At 39.6% G+C, this 23944-nt stretch overlaps 1 long non-coding RNA gene across 1 annotated transcript in view; it reads left to right on the forward strand.

Annotated features, from left to right (window-relative positions):
* The first annotated feature begins 15970 nt into the window (after nt 1-15970).
* The window catches only part of LOC120790972, a 29325-nt gene continuing 21351 nt past the window's right edge, over nt 15971-23944 (forward strand). The window contains exon 1 of the long non-coding RNA XR_005707591.1: nt 15971-16306. This is a non-coding gene — a long non-coding RNA (uncharacterized LOC120790972). The remainder of the gene's footprint in view (nt 16307-23944) is intronic.

Raw genomic sequence — 23944 nt, forward strand, 5'->3', positions numbered from 1 at the left:
GTAGCAAACAGACTTTTGAGTACAGTTTCTGGATGGCAGAGCAGCTTGTTACAGCCACGGATTAAAAGCTGAGCTCAAGGCAGCTGATCCGACAGAGAAAGCCTTTCACTGGGGCCCCCTGCTATAGCAACATCTAAAGCTTTACACACACACACACACACACACACACACACACACACACACACACACACACACACACACACACACACACACACACACACACACACACACACACACACACACACACACAGCTTCCAGTGTGCAGAGGGATTAAAGCAACCAGCATCAGGCTGGAATGCTGAACCTGAGTGTGGAGAATTGATTGGAATGTTGTATAGGCTGTGTTTGTGTGTCTGTGTGTTCACATAGGCCAGGTTAATTTGTGTGTCTGTCTGTTTGTAATGGGAGGAGGGTAGGGGAGTTATGGTCTCTGTGTGTGTGCAAGTCTGCTTTAGAATAGTTAGAATAGTTCAACATTTTTGGTAAATTTGCATACTTGCTTTCTTTCCAAGAGTGAATATCATGTCTGTGTGTTAAGTACAAAGCTGGATCCATGGTGTGGTTAGCCTAGCTTAGCATAACGCCTGGAGGCATTGGGAAACAGTTAGCCTGGCCAAAGTGAAAAAACACACCTATTATCACCTCTAAATCTTAATAGTGTACATGATGTATTTTGTTTGTGTAGCCTGTACCTAATCAGACATGTAAAAGTGAAAATTTGAGTTACCCACTTAAACTATTTCTAGGTGATCAGCAGTCAGGCACAGTGACTGTACGCAGCCACCAAGAGACTTGCTGTCACAGATTCGGTACCATCAGAGACCAAAACCAAAAACAGTGTCCTCCAGCCGTACATGAAACCCCAATCACTTGGAGACCCTGCACATAAGTACTGGGCAGGTGAGCAAATTGCTGTTCTCCAAGAAATTGCTCCAACATGTAACTCCCTCTGAAATCACAAATAATTTCAGAGGGAGCCAAACCCTCTGAAATCATTTGAGCCAAACCGCTTTGGCTCAGAGTGAAATATCTCATCAACTATGAAATGGCTTGCAATGAATTTGGTGCATACATTCAGGGTCTCAGGGACATTGTTTACATGGTTAATACCTGAGAGTAAAGTAGATGGTGCACATGGTAAAGACACATACCAGCTAAACATTAGTATATTAACATTTTTGATATTAGCATTCAGCTCAAAACCCCTCTGTGCCTCGATGCAGCCTCATAGTGCCACTAGCATGGCTGTGGACTTGTAAGGGTTCAGCATGGTCCACATGCCAACCTGCGCACCATCTCCTCTGTGGCCATACATACTTGCCCACTTGTCCGCATGAGTTGCCATTGCTCTCTGATAGTGTAGTGGGTCTCGTGGACAAATCTACAGCAGCACAAAGGAAGGCCGTTGTTGAAGAAACCAGGAAAAGCTGCCCATAAACTATGTTTGTTAAAAATTTTAAAGTGGCTGCATGTTACCATTGTACAGCACGTTAACCAGTGAGCCAGTTATCAACAAGGAGCCGTGTAACATCAGCGCAGCCGCAGACCGCGTTGTTTCAGATTTCAAGACGTACTGTACATGCTGGGTCCGCTGCCAGCCACAATTACATAATTGCGGAGGTTTGCAGTTGCATGACCAAGTTTGAGGAGTCTGGTACGAGAACAGTTCAGCCAGCTGTAGTTGTGTTACATTTCTGTTTGTGTACAGATTAAACACAAAATACATTTTATAAATAAGACAGGTTAGAGGGGTTTGTAGGAATATTTAAGCACTTGGACAGACCCAGGGTAGCTGTTTACCCTGCTTCCTGTCTTTATGCTAAGCTAGGTGAAACACGCCCTGGTTCCACCTCAATACTTAACGCACAAACATGAGATTGATTTTTTTTTTTTTCACGTTACACATGCATTTTTCCCAAATGTTGACAAACTCCTCTGTATCTGTATGTGTGTGTGCTATGCACACTCTATAGCTAGACAAGAGAGGCCATCCATGCTGCTCTTCCCTCCCACACAACACAATCCCTCTCCCTCTCTCTTCCTCTCTCTGTCCACCTATCTCTACCTTCACTCTCTGACCTGCATTCGGTCGCTCAGCACCTGGCCTCATCAGAAGATACTGCTCTCTCTCCCTCATATCGCTGCTAGAATAAAGGCAGCACTGTATCCTACAAAACCGATGATGATGTCAGCTTGTTATTGACTCTCCCAGGTCTGAATGACTGAGCAGAGGATAGGGGGTGGGGTGGAATCTATCTATTGCAGGGAGGTGACCGGCCATGCACAAATGAGCTCTAGTGTGTGTGTGTCTGTGTGTGTGTGTGTGTGTGTGTGTGTGTGTGTGTGTGTGTGTGTGCGTCTGTGTGTGTGTGTGTGTCTGTGTGTGTCTGTGTGGTGTGGGGGATGGGTGGGATCCTGCAGTTCTCGTTTCCGCAGACATAATCTGTCCCAGTTGCTGCACACCTCTTACAGTTTACAATAAGCTCTCTCTCTCTCTCTCTCCCTCTCGCTCCACCCCTCCCCCATTCCCTCGCTCTCTTGTGTAGAGATGGATGATTCCATCTTAGTAGCGGGAGAGATGGACATAACGGGCAGTAAGACCAGGAGAAAAACAGAAAGAACTAACAATAATAAAGCGAGCTAAAATGCCACCTTTGTGAAATGACCTTGCCTGCAAGATCAAACGGCTTTCAGTTTGCTACTGTGTATATGCATCTAATTCCACATAAGCAGCAAGACATAGTATAGGGCACAGAACACCTTACCAGAAATAACTGCGTTTCAAAGGGCCATACCAGTGGTTTTGTATTTTTTTAAGCATATTAACTGACAATCAGTTTTTAAGCTGTGCTGTTGTATTTTGGGAATTTTAATATATTTTTTTGACATTTTTCCGAGCAACCATCGGAACAACATACATACAAACTCCACGATAAACTGACTAGTTTATGCTGGAGTTTGTACGTATGCTGTAAATAATGTAAATGCATACCCAAAAACAACACCAGGGGACATTTCCATTGATGGTAAAAGTAGCATTGCTAAGACCTTTTTAAGTTTGATATTGCCATGGAGTAAAGAAAATCTGACTTTAAGCTGTTGTCAGTATGACAAATCTGTTGTCATTACGGTGCATTTAGTGTAAAACTGCTGATACTGATTCAAAAAAGTCAAATTTGAGCACAATAACAGTGGACCTTGACCACCTCACTCCAAAGGGTGTTTCTAGATACAAGTCTACAGAAAGTACTCATTTTTCTTCTGTCTGAATACAAATCATTAAAGGTTTGTAGAATACCACAAGAAGAGGATCCATCGGGCAAGAAACTGCTGTGCTGCGGTTTTACAAAGAATGCACTGCATCTGATACGACTTTTTCATATTATATGATCATTAGTTAATTTTGTCATTTTTTATTCACTTTCATGTATATTATATGCTGTATGTTTAATGTTTTATGTACTGGGTTTTGCATTTTGCTTTTATCCATAAAAGACACGTAGTTAAAAAAAACCAATAGTCTCTTGTCTTTGATGGAGACAACTGAGAGTACACTTTTGCTGTAAATTGACATCTCAGTTGTTTGATAGAGGCTGTGTTGGCTGTGATGTAAAGTTTTATTGATTCCTGAACTAATTCCAAATGTCATGCACGGACTGTGGCTCTTTCCGATAGAAGCAGTACAGCCATTATGGAAAATCTACGTGACGGAGACCCATGTTTGAAGCAAAAAAGCCATTTCTTTTACACACAGCTAAAGCCAGCAGTGTCACATATTCCACGTATTACTTAGATGGATTGAGATTCACACATTTGAGCTCCCCCGACACACTATTTGATATTCACCCTAAGGTTCTTGGTCATGCCTTCCCTGCCTGCGAAACCTTTGTGTGCTCTTCATTCTGAGGGCTTTTCACCTTTTATGTCTTTCAGACGAGGCATTGCCTTTACACAAAGAGCACCCTCAGGTCTGTTTTGTTTAGGTCGTCCCTGTGTAAATACTGCCCTTGGGATGTAAGGACATAAAACCTTTTGAAAATCAGAAATACAGTATGTAGGCCATTGTGCATATGTGGAAATTGATGAAAAACCTTGAATAAAAAACAGTTTCTTAATACAAATATGAGTTTCTTTGAGGAAGATAGATACTTTAATACGATTAGGTGTCATCAGTCTGGGATGTTGACTGCAGTTCAAAAGTTCTGTTGTCCTGAAGAATTTCAGTGAATTTTCTGGTATTTCCGCTATACCCACCACCAATTTCATTTCTGATCATTATTTTTCCAGAGAAGGGGAGTGACCACTTTAAAGCCCAGGTTTTAAACATACGGGTGGGGAAAGATGTCACCCTTCAGTTAAACACAAGCGATTGTAGCTGCATCATATTCTATTTTACTGAGAGTACTGTTATAAATATCCCAGCTAGACTTGAGTACATAATTTGCAAGTCAAGACATGTCTAGACGTCTAGGCTAAACTTAAGCTAAAAGTAGTTTCAAATGCTGCTGAAACAACTCGAGTCTCTTTAGTACTGACGTTTGACACGACAATGTTACCATTTACTGTTGTTTTACAAATTCCATTGTTCCTGTGCGGCAAATATCCTGATGCAACATAACATGAACTACAAACCAATTACCCATGAAAATAACAAAAGTACATCACTAAACAGCAAAATTCTTAAGAAATGCAAAGTACGCGTAGGTGCAGTCAGTTTCTATGGGCATTTTTTTTCTGTAGGTACTTTATACCATATTACTGTATATCCTGTTTGTCTGACTCATTATTGGATGACAGCCATATTAGGAGAATTTGCAAAGCAGTGCGATCCTGAGGCTAGGTCACTGTATGAATATCTTTTTATGAATATACTGACATACTTTTGATATAGTGATATGTTATTTATATGAATAAATTGTATATTTAGAGATTTTTGCAGAATAGCGGCCACTGTGACCACAAGTAGAGCCTCTCACTTGCCACCTGGGCCTGCAAACAAGATCAATTATTACTCTTTAGCAATATGTAACTACAGTTTTCTAACATTAGCTAATATTAGCCACTACAAGATACTGGTCATACCAGACCAAGTAGGGCTGTAGCTGCAAAACCCCTGCATGTACTGAAATGATCAAGGGAGAATTCTATTGACTGGCGTTTTATAAGATTGCCTGGCAGGCAGGCAGCGAGATGAGCAGGGAAGCAGGCAGGAAGGCGGTGATCCAAACAGGCTGAAACAACAATCTGGCGATGAGAGGATGAAGAACCGCAGTTGATATACTGCTGGGTGATGAGTAGATGGACTGCAGGTGTGCTGGCTGATCCAGGGAACTAAGAAAGAGAGAGTAGCGCCATGCCCACAATACAGACACACACACACATACACACAGAGAGACAGACAGGGGAGCACGGGATACACAGGGGCAAGGCAAACACTAGAGACACAAGGAATAAACAAGAGACAGATAGAGCAACAGCGCAATTTTACAGCTCCGTGACAGAGGTCTGGTTTCCAAATAAACACTTGATACACTGGTGGTTAAACTCAACAAATTCAAATCATCTCCTGACATCTTACTATGGTGTTGTGAATGCCTTAAATAGCATTTCACATTTTAGAAATAAGGTTTTGTTGTTCCCTGGGCTTTTGAGTTCTATGAAGAGGAGTTGTTCTGTGAGTTAAAATAAACTGAACTTTGAAACCCTGAGTCACTGACCTCACAATAAACTGTCAGTGGCTTTACAGTAGGTAGCCACCATCTGTATACTCTTGATGGCATGATTTCCAAAACAGATATTTGTATACAGCTCTGTGAGAAATATCAAATCACAGAGGTCTACATGAAAAGGTGTCAGTCACGGTTTTATTGTACTTTCATCTTGATCTACACACTAAAACTTATCTGAACATTGTCCTTTTACTGTCCAGCCACCATAGTCGGGATGACCTGTTTGGATAAAACTGTTGATACATTCGTCTGAGTTTACTTCAGTTACCACCATGCACTCAAAGCAATGCGATGCACAAACAGGAGAGCGTCCTTGTCTGCCGTTTTTTTTTAGCCCTGACTGGCAAAATTCAGGGATAAACTCAGGCCTAGAGGGAATACCTGCAGACACTAGTAGGGCTAAATAAAAGGTACTGCCAACTTGGTTTTTGTTAACAGGGATGTAACACAAAAATCTGGGCCCCTCTACATAGGCAGTCTTAGTATGCCCCCTTGTCTGTTTAATAATCCATTGCTAGGCCTCTACAAATAACTAAATCAACAAATGTAATCCCATGTATTTGTATTCATTATTATGGTAGGCAGTAATAAAGTTTTTCAAACAAATTCAAGAAAGTCTATACAATCTAAAACCTAAGCATATTTCAGCCTCTTTTCTCAACATACTGTGATTACCGCGTGAAGCCTTCAGTGTGAGGTTTTAGAATATTACTATAAAAACAATATAAAGATTAACTAATAGTTTTTAGGTCTTCGGTATTCATTAGTAGGGGGCTTTGTAATTCCCGGGCTTTGTGAGTGGCCTCCCCCATGTTGGGGCCCTCCCAACTTAGGGCAACTTACTTCCAATATGCTTATATTAACCTCATATTGTGGACATTGATTAATGCACAGAAAGAGTCTGCATGCTGCTCCTGTAGGCCTAGCAGAAAGAGATACGTTAGGAAAGAGATACGCTATGTGGTATGAGCCATCACACACAGCCTCTAACTCCAGTTTGTCAAGTGTTCCCTGCAGAGCAGCCCTATTTATGGAAGTCAATCACAATCTGTCATATGACGTGATTTGGAAATGTCGGTGCCCAGAGCTGATGCTCAAGATTATTGGACCATTTCACATTCATTTTCTCTATAGATAATGTGAGGTGACTCACAGTTGAGGCATTTGTTTGGCTTGGACCGTCATTAAACTCTCGTGGTTATATTATCAGAACCAAAGATGAACGACCGTATTAGAGAATACCTGGTTATCTGATAAAAAGTTGAAGGTACAAGCCGGTGTACAAAAAAATTTAATGCGGGTGGTTGGCTATTACTCCAAAGGTGCATTTTAGGAAAAAAATAAAAATAAAACCAAACACACGTACAATTAAAGATTTTATAATATCTGGGGTGGTGGCTAAAACTCTTCTATTCCGGCTTATTTTTTTTATCTTCTATTTATTTTACTTTAATACAATCCTGTTTATGTTTATGTCTTTATATTGTCTTTTTATATTTCCTTCTGTTTCCTTTAAATCTTTTCTTAATGCTTATATTAAGTACTTTGATTTGCCTTGTAAGGGCTGGCTTCTTTTCCATTGTTACCATGGCCAAGCCATATGCTCTTTTAAAACTGGTGGCCAGATACATGTGGTGGTCCAATATATTTATGTTATAAATATATCGGACCGTTAAAGTATCCAGGACACTCAAGAGGATTAATTACATTATAAAATTTTTTCGAAATGTTCCGAACTCTTTGTCTATTGAAATATATATATTGTTTTTAAATCTATCTTTTTTTTTATTCTATGCGTAGCATAATTTGCCCTGACTGCACATTTGTTTTCTGACGTATCTGCTGCCATCAGTCACACCATGCATCTTTTTAGGTCCGTGGTAACTCATGAAAGACACGTTGTAGTGAATTGCAAAGCCAACCACACCAATCAGCCTTTCCTCCATTTTGTTTAAAGTTCCCTCATGTAGGGGATTGGAGTAGTAAACAACTCTGTGCTTCTGTTTCTGCTGGAACAACGTTATTAACAATTGGCTCTCTTCTGGTTGTCACTCGCACTGCATTAGGGGATATTTGCATAAAATGTTCTCCCATAGTGTAGCTGGGACAGACTGGGACAGGGCTACAAAGCCAGGTCTCATTCACAGTGAATAGCAGCCATCACTGCCCAAGCTTTTGGAATCCGAATGTGTGAACACACACTAACACTGTCTACACAGGAGGCTTAGCATGAGCAGCATGTTAGTGGAGCAGCAGCAGCAGCTTCAGTGCTCCGCCTGTGTCTACTAAAGTTATTATACAGTACTTCATTGTGTGGGGAACATGAACATATGATCAAAACTCTGTTCCATCCACCCAATATTTGTTGGGACATTTCAGTCTGAACCAAATCTGCGGATTCACGGACACTGCCATCCCTAGAGCAACGCTGGTGTGGCTAAATAACTGCCACAGTTCCTTGGCTTATAATAAATACATACAACAACCTCCAGTGAGAATTTCTCCAAGATTTTAGTATTTCTCTTCTTTGCTATTGAGAATTATTGGCGTTTTGAGTTTCAGCGGAACACAACTTCTCATTTTAAGCAGCCAATATCACTGGTACTGACACTGGGTACATTTTATAACTCAGGCTTGTTTGCACACTGGGATTTATATTGGTGTTTTCCCCTCCTTCCTCTAAGAGCACCTCTCTGTATTTTCGTCTCCCTTTCACTCAGGAGAGTCTTTAACTGTCTGAGCTGGATTTCCTAGTTGTAAATGTTAATGTGTAACGCGGTGAGCTGGGATCGATGAGGATATTAAACCAACCATCCTCCCTTCGTCTTATCAGCCTGATGAGGCAGAACACACCATGCCGCTTTCTCTTTCTCATTCACTCACACACACACACACACACACACACACACACACACACACACACACACACACACACACACACACACACACAAGCACACCATCACACAAGTGCATACATAAAAGATACAAGTCATTTCTTTCTGTTTTTCTTCTCCCCCTCACAACCCACATGAAAGCCCACGCACACATTCGTATCCGTTTTTTTCTGTTTCCATCTCTGCCCTGCTAAATAATTTAATCACTTAACAGCCACAGCCGGCCATGCTATTCCAGTCTCCACTGTGGAGGGTAAAATATAGCCATGTAGGCAGAGAACAGCCATTACTGTAAGGCCTTATGAAGAGGTATTATGGAGCCATGCTTTGTTGGGACCGTGTCATTGTCAAAGCACTAAATATTCCAGAAGTGGAGTGAAGTATTCCATGTCGATTGAAGTGGATCTAGTATAATGTTGGAATGGGTTTTTAAAGGCTGATACTGTTATTGTTGGATGTGCAATTACTGGAAAAAGTGGCCAAAGGAAGGTGTGTGTTTGTGTGTATGTTTGTGTGGGTTCTCCAGTTAACTAGAGAGAAGGGATGACAAGACTCTAGGCCAGCGGGGGCGAGGGCACTGCTAACTGAGTGGATGTCCACATTAATGAATGCATATACCCAGGGCCGGCTCTAGCCGTTTTGGTTTCGTAGGTGAGATTAGGATTTGGTGCCTTCTCACATTAATCATCTCATGACCCCTCAGATTTATCTGGTGTCCCTGTATATAAAACTGCATATATAGTGGTTTAAACTAACTCCACCTCCAGCAGATACGACTGTAACATGCTGCTACACACTGATGCTTCAGTATTAATCATCTAATGTCATATATAATGATATATCAGTCAGAGGGAACAAAGCTGTACTTTTACTTTAAAACTTTAACTACATATTGCTACTGATCATTATGTACTCTTACTTAAGTAGGATTTTTCATGCAGGACTTTTACTTATAATGACGTATTTTTACATTGCTGTATTGGTACTTAAATAAAGGATCTGAATACTTCTCCCACCACTGCTGGCTTGCCGTTCAGATTCATGTCCTTCAATCTGTATTTGAGTCTAGCACCTATCATAGCATCATTATCGAGCATTAGCGTTATTGCTACTTAGCTAGCTAGCTACTATAAATGAAACATCTACACACAAAATGGCCTTTTAATGTTAACATAAGATGACATACCTCTATATCAGGCTTTCTTTTCCTCATTCTCATTTTTCGGTTTCTCCTGAAGGCTTGGACCTTTTCATTATGAAATAATTGGAGCTAATAGTGATTGAAGCATCCCTCCGCCTGATCCAATCTAGCATATCAGTCAGTCAGTGTTATGTCCCGGACTTGGGCTGAGTGTTGCACAACTCAACACCAATCATGCGCACTGCGCACTGAATGTACACAGGCAGTGCAGGGCAGATGAAAAATTGTGAGGAGCAGCAATGTTTATTCCATCACTTTGTTAACTTCTGACTGACAGTTCAGGGGGTGCAGTATGTTTATTATTGTAATTAAAAGGCTGTTCTTGTTGATAATGTTGTTGCTGCAACCATGATTAATAAAGTTTTATTAGTGGCACATTTAGCTCTTTTGGCTTCCCTCTGACATTCTGCGCCCTAGGAAACCACTTATATCGACTATGCCATGAGCTGGTCCTGTGTATACCCAAAAATGGACATGGAAAATGCATTTGCAGACGCTATGTACACATGTCGAGCCTGCATATCATCACCTATTAAGTTTATATGATGAACTTTTTAGCACACAGCTGCTTATTTATGCATCTAGCATTCATGGAGTAACACTCTCATTAATTTGGAGTTGTGTTTCTGGCCACCTGGCTAATGTAAGTCCAATATTCACTCTCTTTTAGCTCTCTCTTTGATCTCTATTAACCCCTGAGGGACATATCTGGCTCTTTAAACTGCTAAATGTTCCACTATGTTCACCAGTTAGCAGCTAACTGTGTCTGCCGTTTGGTACTGAGCAGGTAGTAAAACTGTGTTTTTAGAGCTTTTTTTTGCTGCCCTGCTGCCTAAAACAGCTGCCTGTGGCTGAAAATGGTGCTACGAAAGCGGCGAGAGTAAACCGACAGAGTAAAGTTGCGGGCTGAACAGCTAAACAATGAGCTGAAACTTGCTCTACAGCTCTGTAAAGCTGAGGGGAGGATTTGGCTGATGCTTTTCTGTATGTTCATCATGCTAGAATTGAACATCAAAGACAAGAGAGGCATGCTACACATTGTCATTTGATATATTGATATTGCTAAAATTATTGATTATATCTGCTTAAAGTCAACTGAAGCACACATTATGTCAACAACAACTTTTGTATTGAAGACAAACCTGTTAAACACTTAAGAGGGAAACCAGAACTACATGTGCACATAATCAATTTAAAATGTTTCAATCTGGACAGAATTCCACACAGGTCTGTTTTAGATAAGTTCCTCTATTAGAGTAGATAGAAGCCTCATAACAGAAACAAATAAATATATTTTCTTATTTATCTATATTAGAGTAGCATGCCCACATAATTTTATTAGGAGTGAGGGGAGTGTAATTGGTCAATTTCTATCTGAGAGGTAGACTGGTTTGAGGGGCAAATATCACCTCTTTAATGCTTTATTATCTATCAAAAACTACACATTTGGTCTCGAGAAGGCCTATTATATTTCCCTTTTATGCAAAAATATTTTTTTCAATATAAAACTGTATCTCCTCCTCCTGTACCTCTATTTGTGAACATGAAGTTCTAGTACTATGACGTATATAAAGTTCTACTAAGTTTTTGTAAATGAGCTAACCTGGTTGTGTAACTGTGATCAAAAAAGTTTTGTGTGTGTGTGTGTGTCGGTGTGTGTGACTGTTTTGAATGTGCAGTATAGCAAATTTTAGTCCTGCCCGACCATTCATCCACAATTACAGCTCACACAGATCTCACATACACATACATCTATGCCACACTTTGTCAAAGACCAGCTCACAATAAAATGCAGTTCCATATGCAATCTACACAGCAGACTGTGTTTCAGTTTTACTAATTTGAGTAATACATTACTGTTCTCACCTTATTTGTCATGGCAGTTTCACTACTTTCCCTTGTGCCCCTCACAAGCTATGCAAGTAAAGCTTCACATGGCAGAAGAGTAACTCATCAATATCTTTATCAAAGTAGAATGCCATTGTCGCAGATTGGGACTCATACTGTTCCACTCCAGGTAAGCACACGTGAAAGAAACAGGCAATCTGTTGCTGCCTTTGCTGAGCTGTCATCTATTAACTCTTGGCTAAATTGGAGTCCCAAGTTGAGTGATGGTTGGGACAGACAACAGAAAGAATAAATGGCACATTGTCATTCCTTTGTAACTAGTTTTTGTTACATTCCTTTCATGTATCGCTTCAAAACTCCCTCAAATGACTGCGCATGTGCAAACACAGAGAGGCTAAGAATTCATTGATTTTCTTACTATCAATAATTCCAGTTGTATGACTTTAAGTTTTAATTTCGGGAAAATTTAACTTTCAAATACATTGGTAAAAATATTATTGTGATCAGATTTTACATTAACCATGGCCCTGTTTGATTGAAGGCTCTATTTCCACCTGGTATTGACATGGGATATTTGACCAGACCTACATTATCTGGATAATGACATCTGATCTACGGGCCTTTGCTTAACTGATAAGGATCCACTTTTACTCAATTCTGCTCACATTGATCAGATTTCAATATTCATTTAGTTACAAAACATGGCTTCTCCCAAGCAAAAGGAAGCAATGTGTTTTTTCTTAAGAATGTGGTCATTGTGTACACATTGCATTGTACATTCTGCATGCATTTACACCTGCATTAACACAACTTTTTCCTCACCCAGATAGGATATCCAGATGCCGATCACATGTTAATGCCAGGTATAACTGCAGTTACAAGTGTCCCAGTAAGCCGTGACAGCGTGAAAAGGGAAACATTACACACAATACCAGGACCCTGAAGCTGAAGCAGCTAAATAGAATTCAGCCATCACTCATTTTATTATTTTCCCCTGGGCTTTTCCTACTGGCGTGTCAAAGTGTCTGCTTTGAATAAGGCCTGTTCACTCACTTGAAGATTAAATTTAGAGATACTACACTTGTGTATTTCCATTATAATGTATGCTACTTTTTACTCTCCATCTAAAACCACAACCTGTTGTTTTTGCTTTTCTGTTTGTGTACGGATTAAACAAATTTTGTTAATCTGTTAATTAATGAGCTTTAGAGGTACTATAGTCAGATTTGATTCATCTTGGGACGGAGCCAGGCTAGCTGTTTCCCACACTTTGCAATCTTAAAATAAGTTAATCACCTGCTTGCTCTCGCTACATATTTAGCAGAGTGGTATTGATCTTCTCATCTCTCAGCAAGAAAAGCAAGTAAGCATATTTCTCCAAATGCTGGACTGTTTCTTTAAATGCCTCACCTTAAATGCAATAGCTTCATGCCAAAACCTTTGTAATCATTATATAAGTAAGCTCTGCCAACTTTTATTTGGTCTACCATTCCATAGAAAAAATAAAGGCTCACCTTTTGCACAATGAAAACCAAGCCAAGGACACAGGTTAATTAATAATCTGAACATTCTCACAAGGTGATGCAAAGTTTAACAGATTATGTCATCTCTGTTATACAGTCCATGTAGGGAATACCTTTCAAATTAGATCACTTCCATTTCTACTTCTTAATTGAGCCCAGGATAATGTAGGATACCGGCAGTGTCTACTTTATGCGTCGCTGTATGAGAACCTAGCAATTTACCTTTACTTATACTGTGTGTGAGATTTGATGCACAGTAGCCAAAGAGTAATTATTTCAGGGTTTTAAAATGCATTCCCGCTCGAGTCCAGGTCTTAAGTTATAGTGTTAAAGTCATATTTTTCATAAAATGCCTTATCAAAGCAAACAATCCCGAGTAGTAGCAGTGGAGGTGGTCTGTTTAAGAAAACACTGAGGCTGAGTGCTGCATATAGATGGTGTGTTGTGGTTTCCCAGAAAGTCATTACCCTGACAGTGGTCTGCTGCACCCTGAGGTGTTTCACTTTACAATTTGCCACACTGGCATTGTTTCTACATTACTGTTTTTCCTCTTCATTCATGGGCCACAAAAGCAGTAGAATCTCTTACCACTGCTGTGGTAGCTGTATTTCCTCAGTACAGGCATTAAAGTGTTAAAATGAGAGCAGTGTAAAATGATTGCCGCCATCAAATTTGTAGGGGCCCTCTTGTAGTACAAACCTCCCCAGGCATGTGAAACTACAGGCTGAGGAAATACACTAATGTCACCCCCGTACAAAAGTCATTACCCATCCTCCACTCTCCTGTTACAGCCACGCTAAAGCTCACACTATACACCACCCCAGGGCTTTCTGTCTGTCTCTGTCTCTGTTTATTTCAGCTGGGCCTTATCTGCAGTGTATGTGTGTGTGTGCATGCTGATGAGCACATGCTTTCAGTTAATGCACACAAGCACGCATGAGTAACTGTCTATACTTCACTGTTTACATCTGCATCTCTCTAGAAAAGCATCTTGCCCCTGCCTCTCCTTGTATTGTGTGGTTAACATGAAGAAAGACCCAGCATACAACTCTGCAATGAAAAAATAAATGTTTACATTGCCATAAATAAAGGCTACAACTGTAAAGCAACTGGTGTAATTACTTAATTACTATATTGCTGAAAATGTTGTGGTTTTCCACCCAATTGGACGACTTTTTATGTGATTGGACGGTTTTCTCCAGTGAAAGTGAGGCCTCAGTCATTCAATGAATCAGCCTTTGCTCTCTAATTACATCTGGTATGACTGAAATTTACATGGCATTGAGTTCCGTACTGGACAGCACTCAACACAACAAGACTGAAAAGTGACCAATGACAAAACTAAATTACATTTCAGTTCATTATAACTAGGCCAAAATTGTTTCCCATTCAAATAATTATCTGGTCATAGCTCAGTGACAAAAACCTTATCCGCTGTTTCACCTGTTCATATAGGTGAGAACTTTTTATATTCAATGTAAACACGAGAGTGGTTGAGATATTTTTTAATTATAGGTTTGCATTAACACATTAGTAAAATTAGTACCCCTTGTATCTCTTTGGTTTTCAGACTTTACAAACGTTTCATTACATAAACCCAAATATTCATTATATCTTAATATTAAAACAAACAGTATACAATGCGATCAATATACATGTGACACACAGTCAGAGGCGGAAAGTAACTATATATGTAAAAGCACAGTTGTTGTAGGCTGTGTCGTACTTTGATTATGGCCAGGTTTTACTCTATTGGGTTGGGCCTGGGTCACACTCTCATAACAAGGAGTAGGACGTGCTGTTTGCCCACGCCAGATATCAAAAGTATTTATAGCTGTTTATGGCTGAGCGGCCACACTCGGAGGCAGAGAGGATAGCTGGCCGTCACTCCCTAGGGGAGAAGTGATATGGTTAAAAAATGGGGATGAAAGCACACATTTTGATACAGTCTCTCCAGGGAAGACATTAACAGTGTTGCACTTGGTTGTTCACATGAAAAGTGCCATAAATAATTGTTTATTTTTGGCAATTTGTTGTTCAGTTGTGTACATAGTTGTGTATCCTGAAGCTATCCGGCTTGCCGAGAGTCACTTCAGACGTGTATACTGGCCGCTTTACATTCCCCACTGTAACCGTGTTTACTATCTTTCATTATTTCGTGATGCGGACAACAGGGAGAAGGTTCGCCTTGTTTCTTTACTGAAGATGGGACTCCTCTGTCTGGTCACCATATTTACATTGATTTATTCACTGTGATTACAGAGGCAGGTTTGCGGTGGAAAATGGCTGAGCTAGGTATGTCTTCCCTAAAAGGAGAAAATAACAGCCCTTTTTCAACTGGCTTCATGTTGTCTTCACGGTCAACATCGTCTACCCGAATGTGAAACTTGAAACCATTACCATTTATTTGGCATTGAAATAGTTCAATATATAAAACACAAACAACTGCATTACATTATTTTGGTGTAAAACACGAACATAAACAAATAAGAATTTAGTCTAACTTCCTTTTTAAGTAGCTTTAACTAATAACAGCAAACCTAGCATGCCTAATGCTGCAATCCAAAATTAGCAATATATTAATTGTAATATGTGGCTTTAAAAAAATGACAATGGTTTAAAATCAATTTTAAGTACGTATTTGTAAGTTGTTTTTGTTGAGTTTCCGCCAACCCCAGCCCGACTACACCATTCTTTTCCATACTGCGACACCCATTTTGATGTTTATGTGACTGGAGCGTGCTTCCTGCAGAGAGGAGCTCAGGCCTACCTCATTTTCGCCTGGCAGGTCAGCTACTCTGTGTTTCAGTCTGAAGCCGTTGGCTGCTACTGAACCGTTTGGCTCTTTTCTCTACTAGCGAGCAAACCTACAATCTACACCCAACTGTCCATCCAGCTCATTTTTAAGGGGATTTATCATTATATATGCCCGTGTATCCAAAACACATCGGTCATTGGGGATTCCTAGCACCGGTTGGCCGGGTCTGAGGGCCGTTATAACGCTTTTTTCGAGGTTTAATTAGAGCTAGAAAACAACGGTGGTGGAGGAGGAGATTCCATATTAGGAGCACAGAGGAGAAGACACCCCCCTTGTGTGATTTGGAGCTTCTGGTGAGTGTTTATCGTCTTTTCACGTTATTATTGTCATTATAAATTATGCCGCCGTATAGAATGATAACATATGACTATAAACACAGGGTTTTGGCGGGTTATTGCGTCGTTTTGGACGTTTATTTTTATATTTTCTTTCGGGGTGGGGGATGGGCAGCGTCAGCGCGTGCGTAGGCGCGCGCGCGTCGTGTGCGTGTGTTCGTAGGGTAGTTCTCGTGCGTGGTTTGTATTTGTGTGCGCGCCCTTCCTTCCTGCAAGTACTGCTATCTTTGAATTAAAACCACTTAAGTAATTTTTAATCTTAACCATGAGGATATCATTTATACATTATATTTCATGCTAGCAGAATAAACAATGATATTTATTTATTTAACTTTTTATTGGGCAATTTTGTTTTTGTTTTATTTTTGTTATTTTAGATACTTTTTCAATTATGGCTGAATGCTTTTATTTTCCTACTTTCTTTAATTACTTTTTGTTTACATATACTTTGTACCTGTATTGATAAGTACTTAAGTGTTAGTATTATTTTAAAAAAGCAACAAAACAAAAACAACAGCAATTATAAGTCAATACTGAAACTGTTTATACACAGTTAGGATTTTGTCCCATAGTTGTACTTACCAGTCTAAGGTGTTATGCTTTACAAGCCCATAGTTATTACCACTGTTTAAACTAATGTTGCTGTTTAACCATGGTTATCTATAACATATAGTAGATTCTTAAATGTGCCAAAGTGCATTGTATTTTATTATGTATTACCTTTGTGTCAATTTTATTCAGAGCTTGCTAGAGTGTTGTGCAGCTGGTTGCTCCAAAGCCATGGGTGGTGTGGGGGAGGGGTGAACATACATATACACACACACACACACACACGCACACGCACGCACACACACACATGTACACACACCCACACACACACACACACACACACACCCACACACACACACACACACACACACACACACACACACACACACACACACACCCAGGAGGGCCACTTGCCAACCTTGTGAAGCTCAACTCAATGACACAATGTACCAGTCCCAGATAAGCCTTTAGTATCTGTGGTAGGAAGGAAAAGGTTGGTAATATAGAATCTGTTTAACCAAAGTTACAAAATCACATGCTATTTGTATTAAGGTATTTTAAGCATTCATTGAAATTTAAGTCATATAATTTGTTTTTGAACACAGAACTTGTAAATTCCATTGAATATTTTATAGTAGCCTGTTGCCTGCACGATTTTTTTGCCTGTGTTTGTTGTGATCAAATATTGCAGCTAATATTTAAAGTGGGCTATGTAAATAATGTATGAGAATGTGTCCTGATGAGGCAGAGGTGCTAAATTCATTATTTAATATATTGGAATGCCTTGCAGTGCAGTATCACACATAAACCATGGACACTTACTAAAGTAAAAAAAAGAGTCTGTGTATGTAATTGTTTTATTTGTTGTTTGTAGTAGAGACTGACCAGAACATGACTTTTGAAGCTTGTCAAAAATTGATATTTGGTATTTATATCAGATAACAGTATGTCAATGGTTTCTAACATAAACACAGAAGTGCAACATCTGCGATGGCTGCCTGTAGTTTTTTTAAGTTTCTCAGTGTGCCCTTTTCGTCCTGTATTTGGCTGGTTGACCATGCTGAATATATCCTATATCTCTTTCTTTTCCAACAATAAGACTAATCAAATAATTTTGGATAAGGACCATCGACTATTGTCTAATTATTTCTTCTCACGCAGGTGCACAACATAAGTGCATCTCAGCAGTCAGTTGGCTGTCAGTCTTTTGTTGTGCAACTTTTAACAGAATATGTGAAGCAGCACATCCTTCGGTCTTTGTCTGCACTAGTACCTTGAGGTTGGCTTTGTTTGTCAAGCAAAGACAGGCCATAAAACACAAATATTTTTCATGGCCACTGACATATGTAATCAGTAGCTTTTTAATGCTAATAAAATAATTGTTGGTACATCTTCACGAGATGGATATTCAAACTGTCTTAGGTACAACTGTAGGCCCCACTTAGCTTAGTATATGAAGAGAAACCCCCGTGTCCTTTATCACCTCTTCAAAATGATGAAAGACGCATTCTATGCATAAATATATTGCAGGATGTAGGATAGTGCAACTGGAGCTAGCGGGGTGGCTTGAGGCTGGAGGGGATAAGTTTCCCCTTGATATTGCCTCTATTATTTTTGTTTTTGGGCTGTCATGATCACAGCCCTGTCTTCTCTTCGCTTTATATTAGTTAATTGGTCTGTTGTTATTATGTCACAGATTATTATATTTTAAGCACTAATTAGTTACTGGTTATTACACCAATACTTCTGATGAGTTGCTGGTAACCGTTAGGGACTACAGCACCTTAAAAAACAAAAAATGTGCTTTTTGCTGTGCTATTGAAGCTATCTTTACTACTCTACACTCTCTACTTAAATCCGATGTGGATTGAGCAGTCGTGTTAACGGTTTTCCTGTGTCCATCATTGATGACCTGCATTAAGGTCAGGGTCACACCTGCACATGCAATGTGGGTTTTGTTTTCTAAATAAAGGTCTGATTAATTGGTCAATCGTATACAGCATGTGTTGGGCTCCCCCCAACTCTACTGCTTAACTTTATAGCAGATAACTTAATTTTAGTCAGTAACATTCATCATAATTTAGCTGGCTAGTTATATTATAAGCTATTGTCTTGGTATTTAATCACATCTCAACAGACCCTGACATCAAGGAACATTTTCAGAGATCAAAACACAAAAGTACCATCTTTAAAAAGACCCCATATCTGTCTTTTAAAGTCTAATCGGCTGTTTGTCATGTAGAATTTAGCTATTTCAGAATATGTCTCTGCTTCACTTAATGCCAGATCACTGGTCTTCAGTTGGTCATTCTAAATGCCACTCAGAATGTCTTTTCCAGTCCTGAACATGTTAAAAAATATTTTTGGCTTAATTCAGAATGTCAAAAGTCTGAATGTGTAAAACTAGATCCTTTTAAATTCCATTCCTTGTTATGTGGGTTGCTTTATCAAGTAACATGAATGGATTTTTAGAGGAAATACACACAGCAACGGCGTTTCTAACATTTTGTCCATCCCCAAGTAGACCTCTTCCAAATAGGTATTTTTTTTACCCAACAAAAATTCTTTTTTCGTGGTGGTTTCTTTCTTTTTTCATCTCTGTAGTGATGCTCTCAGGCTGAGAGGAGGAAAAAAAACCATTCTCAAAGTCTCCCTGTAGTACCCCTGCCATTCTTTGAAGACAGAATACATCAGAGAATGATGGAAGTAAATTTCCTGGCTACAGCGATACCATTTATAGTCATTAAAAATCAGCAGCAGCAAATGTTTCTGTGAATACAAAACATAGCTTTTCCTGAAACTGTCAACTTTGTATATTGGTGGCTCCAGTGGCATCGATACAAAATGTTTTAAAACAGAAAAAAAAAATTGTTTCCTTTCATGCTGCCACAGTTTTGGTGAGTTACTTTAACAAGGATGCATCCATTCTTGAGCAGTGTCTTCAGTCTTATATACTATACAAATGTGCTCTCATTGGCTACAATTAACTTGTACATTTTACAGTTTCCTAAACTGATAAACAACAAAAATGTGAGGAAGTAAAGATGCATTGAAATCCGATTAGTATTTGACAGCTGGTGGCTGTGGTCACTGTTTCTTAACTTTACCATTCTCACATTGGCCCATTTTACTGACTGAACTGCAAGCAAAGTTTCTATTAATGAACATACTGTACCAGACACCAGGGTTTGAAATGGGGCAATGAGAGTAATCTGTGGTGTCTCTGTCTGTATATAGTCACTCATTTCTTTAACAGCTTCACTTGGTAATTTAGACCGAGAGGAAAGCTAGATGTGACCATTTTTAGTACATACTGGATTTTCTATTTCGTTCTTGATGTTGGTTTCCCACAGCAAACAATGCGCCCAGGACACAAGAATGTGATTAGTTACAGAGCAGGCAGCTGAGTCATGTTATCTACACAGGACACATTGATTAGTTGGCGCTATTAAATCACAGAGGAAGAGTGGTGGAGTAGCACAGTTATGTAACCAGTGCTCGTCAGTGTTTTGAATTGAAAAGGGAAAGACAAAATGGACAAAAGAAGTGCAGTGAGTGAAAATGTCTTCCTTAGTTAGGTAATGGCCTGACGTGAGATGGAGAGACACCCAAATATGGAACAGCCCCAGATCCTGTACATGTGAACAGATGAGAGATATTAGCCAGCATTTATAATAAAATGAGCCTAACTTCCACAGTGAGTACATAGTTTGTATTGATAATTTTGATGTTGCTAGTAATTTGATTAATTAGATTGACCTGGAAATAAAAAATTAAAATCAACATAATCCCCAAAAATCAACTTTGGCTGTGTAGATATCAGGCCCAGTCCCTCTCACTAGAATACAATACTGTGCATTGTAATGGTGGGGTTTGAGGGGGAGGTGTTGCATAAATACTCACCACACATAACTATGTAATCCAACGCAGTACAATAACACTACAAAGTAAATCCTCAAAAATGATAACAGTTTAATCAAAACCTATCTTACACTTCTTGTTAAAAATCATCCACTGAGCTGATATTGTGTGGTGTGGGGCGGTCTTTACATTAATGAATAATTTTACATAAAAACGTACTTTTCAGTAAGACATTGATGATTTGAGACTGAGTAGCTTGATTATGTGCTGGAGCTAAATAATTGAGGATAATTCACAAAGCGCAAAAGCTGCAGTAGTATAAAACACATTAACAATGTGATCTTAACAAGTTTGAAAGAGGTGAAAGCTTTGGGTGTTTATATGTTGAGATACTAAATGTAGTTGGAATCTCTCAGCTAAACTTTTAACATATCTACTGTTTTGAACAATCACTTTAAAAGCTCTGAATTGAGATTCTCAGGATTTGGAACTGAGTCCACTTGTCTGGTAAGTATGTGATACTAACTTTAGCTCAACTTTAGGGGATATAAGGTGCTCCACTGCAAATATTTTAATTACAAAGTACTTTGTGAAAAATAAATAACTGAAGAATGCATACAGCTCAGTTGCTTCACGTTCAGCTTGTGTCGAACAAAAAGAGAGAAAGCTAGAGAGAGAGAGAGAGATGGGCTGAGCAAATCGATGCGCTGCGCACAGCTCTACAATGAGGTACCACTTTACCCGTTTGAAAAAGCAAAAAAAAAAAAAAAAAGAGAGAAAATCAATGTGGCAGTCAGTGTCGATATTGTGGCGGGCCGCCACACATAAATCAATGTATGGGAAACACTGAGAAGTGTAAAAATATTTTTGGTTCAGTATGAAACTGTAGTGGGACAAATTAGACTGTGGCGGGCCACCTCAGTTTAGGTAATTAATGGGAAACACTGTTCATGGGTTTGAAATTGCTGTCTGGGGCCTTTCTGTGTGGAGTTTTCACATTCTCCTTATGTCTGCATGGATTTCCTGTATGTCCCCTGTTTTCCAAAGACGTGCAGGTTAGGTGGACTGGCAACACTAAAATGCCCATAGGTGTGAATGGTTGTCTATGTGTGTCACTACTGTGGTAGTCTAGTGAGGGTGTAAGCCGCCTCAAAGTACATACAGACGGGTGACAAATAAGAGGAAAAACCAACAAAGTGTCTTAGTAAAATGTTGGGCCACCCCTGCCGCCAGAACCGCTTCAGTGCAATTTGGCATTGATTCTACAAGTGTCTGGAACTCTATTATAGAGACAAAACACCATTCTTCCAAAAGATATTCCTCCATTTGGTGTCCTGATGATGCTAGTGGAGAGTGCTGTTTAAGACGTTGGTCCAAAATCTCCCATAGGTGTTCAATTGGGGTGAGATCTGTTGACTGTAATGGCCAAAACTTATGATTCACATCATTTTTATACTTATCAAACCAATCAGTGACCCCTCATGCCTTATGGATGGGGGCATTGTCATCCTTGAAGAGACCACTCCCATCAAGATAGAAATGTTTCATCATAGGACAAACTTGATCATTGCATTGATTTACAGTGACCCTTCCCTCTGAGGAGACAAGTGGACCCAAACCATGCCAGCAAAATGCCTCCCACAGTATACCAGAGTCATCAGATCCCCACATTGTAGGCGTCAGGCATTCGGGCCTATACTGTTTTCTTGGTGCACGTGACACATGCACTTGCCCTACTGTGGATCACTGAACTCTCAAATGTGCATTCATCTTTTTAATTAGGGGTTTACATACCGAAACCTAACTATAATATCCCTTTCTATGTAACTGTCGACAGACACAGTCTGATCATTTCCTGCATTGACATTTTCAGTCTCCTGACGAAGGGTTGTTCTCCCGTTTTTCCTTACATATTGCACTAATGCACAAGCATTACGGTCATCAAATGTGTGCTGTTGACCCCAGTTTACATTAATTTGCTGATGTCTTTCCCATAGATATAAAGGCAGATGTCACTTTAGCAACTGTTCCCATTGAAACATTAGCCAGTTGAGCAGTCTTTGTGACTGAAGCTCCTGACATCCGTGCCCCAACCGTGAACCCTCTTTCAAAGTCATGTAGATCCTTCCCCTTGTCATCTTGATGCAAAATCAGAATCAACTGGGTCTGCTCAGCATTTTTATACATGCCACAGAGCATGAGCGGAGCATCTGTATTCGTTTTGTTTCTCCTCTCATTTATTCAGGTTTTTCCTTTAATTTGACACCGGACTGTATCTATAAATAAGGTTTACTGTGAAGTAGATTTTTCTCTGGATAGCTACTGAAAAAAAAAAACAAGAACCTTGGAATTTTGGTGTAAGTCTTCTGAGACAGCAAGCAACAGCATTTATTCTGAATCTTTTCATGTAAGAGCATCATAACCTAATCCACCATGCACTATAGATGTTTAATAATATGAAGAACACAAATAAAGGCCTGGATATTGATTTACAGAAAATAATTGCCATAGTGGTCAGAAAAATCGCAATTAACTTTTCCCCAAATCTTGCAGCCCTACTATGAACATGTTTTTGTATAATTGTAAGTTTTAAGTGCTTATTGTCTTTGGGTCCAGTTTGCCCTAATACAACTTGTACATCACCTGTTCTATATGTTCTGGTCTGCAGGAAAGTTGTGTGGAAATGAATTTTTATCTCACAGGTTACTCAGCTGTGAAGGTGTTGATAAGGTAGGACAAATTTTAAAAATGCAGACGTGCTGTATGCTGCTCTTCAGTGTATTAGTTCCAAGAAAATGCGAAAAACATTTCTATTATTTGAAAAGACTTACTATAAGTGCTCAAGCAGGTTTAAAGAATAGATAATATTGGAGTGTCTCTCTGTCACACACACACACACACACACACACACACACACACACACACACACACACACACACACACACACACACACACACACACACAGAGTTGACAGCAGTCACATGGTGTATGTGGCAACCCCAGGGGTTAATTTCAGCATCGTGAAGAATGCGTCTGTGCTTGCTGGCCCTCTCCCTCTTTACCCTCAAGGCACTGAATTTTAAAGGCCTGCAGCCCCTCTGTCCCTCCGCTGCAGATAGAGCTAGGGTAATTATTTGTACCCTGTAGCTTCTGTCCCAACCCCTGGGAAAGTCCCAATTCACAGTT

This window comes from Xiphias gladius, chromosome 6 (assembly GCF_016859285.1).
Source record: "Xiphias gladius isolate SHS-SW01 ecotype Sanya breed wild chromosome 6, ASM1685928v1, whole genome shotgun sequence".
NCBI classification, from domain to species: Eukaryota; Metazoa; Chordata; class Actinopteri; order Istiophoriformes; family Xiphiidae; genus Xiphias; species Xiphias gladius.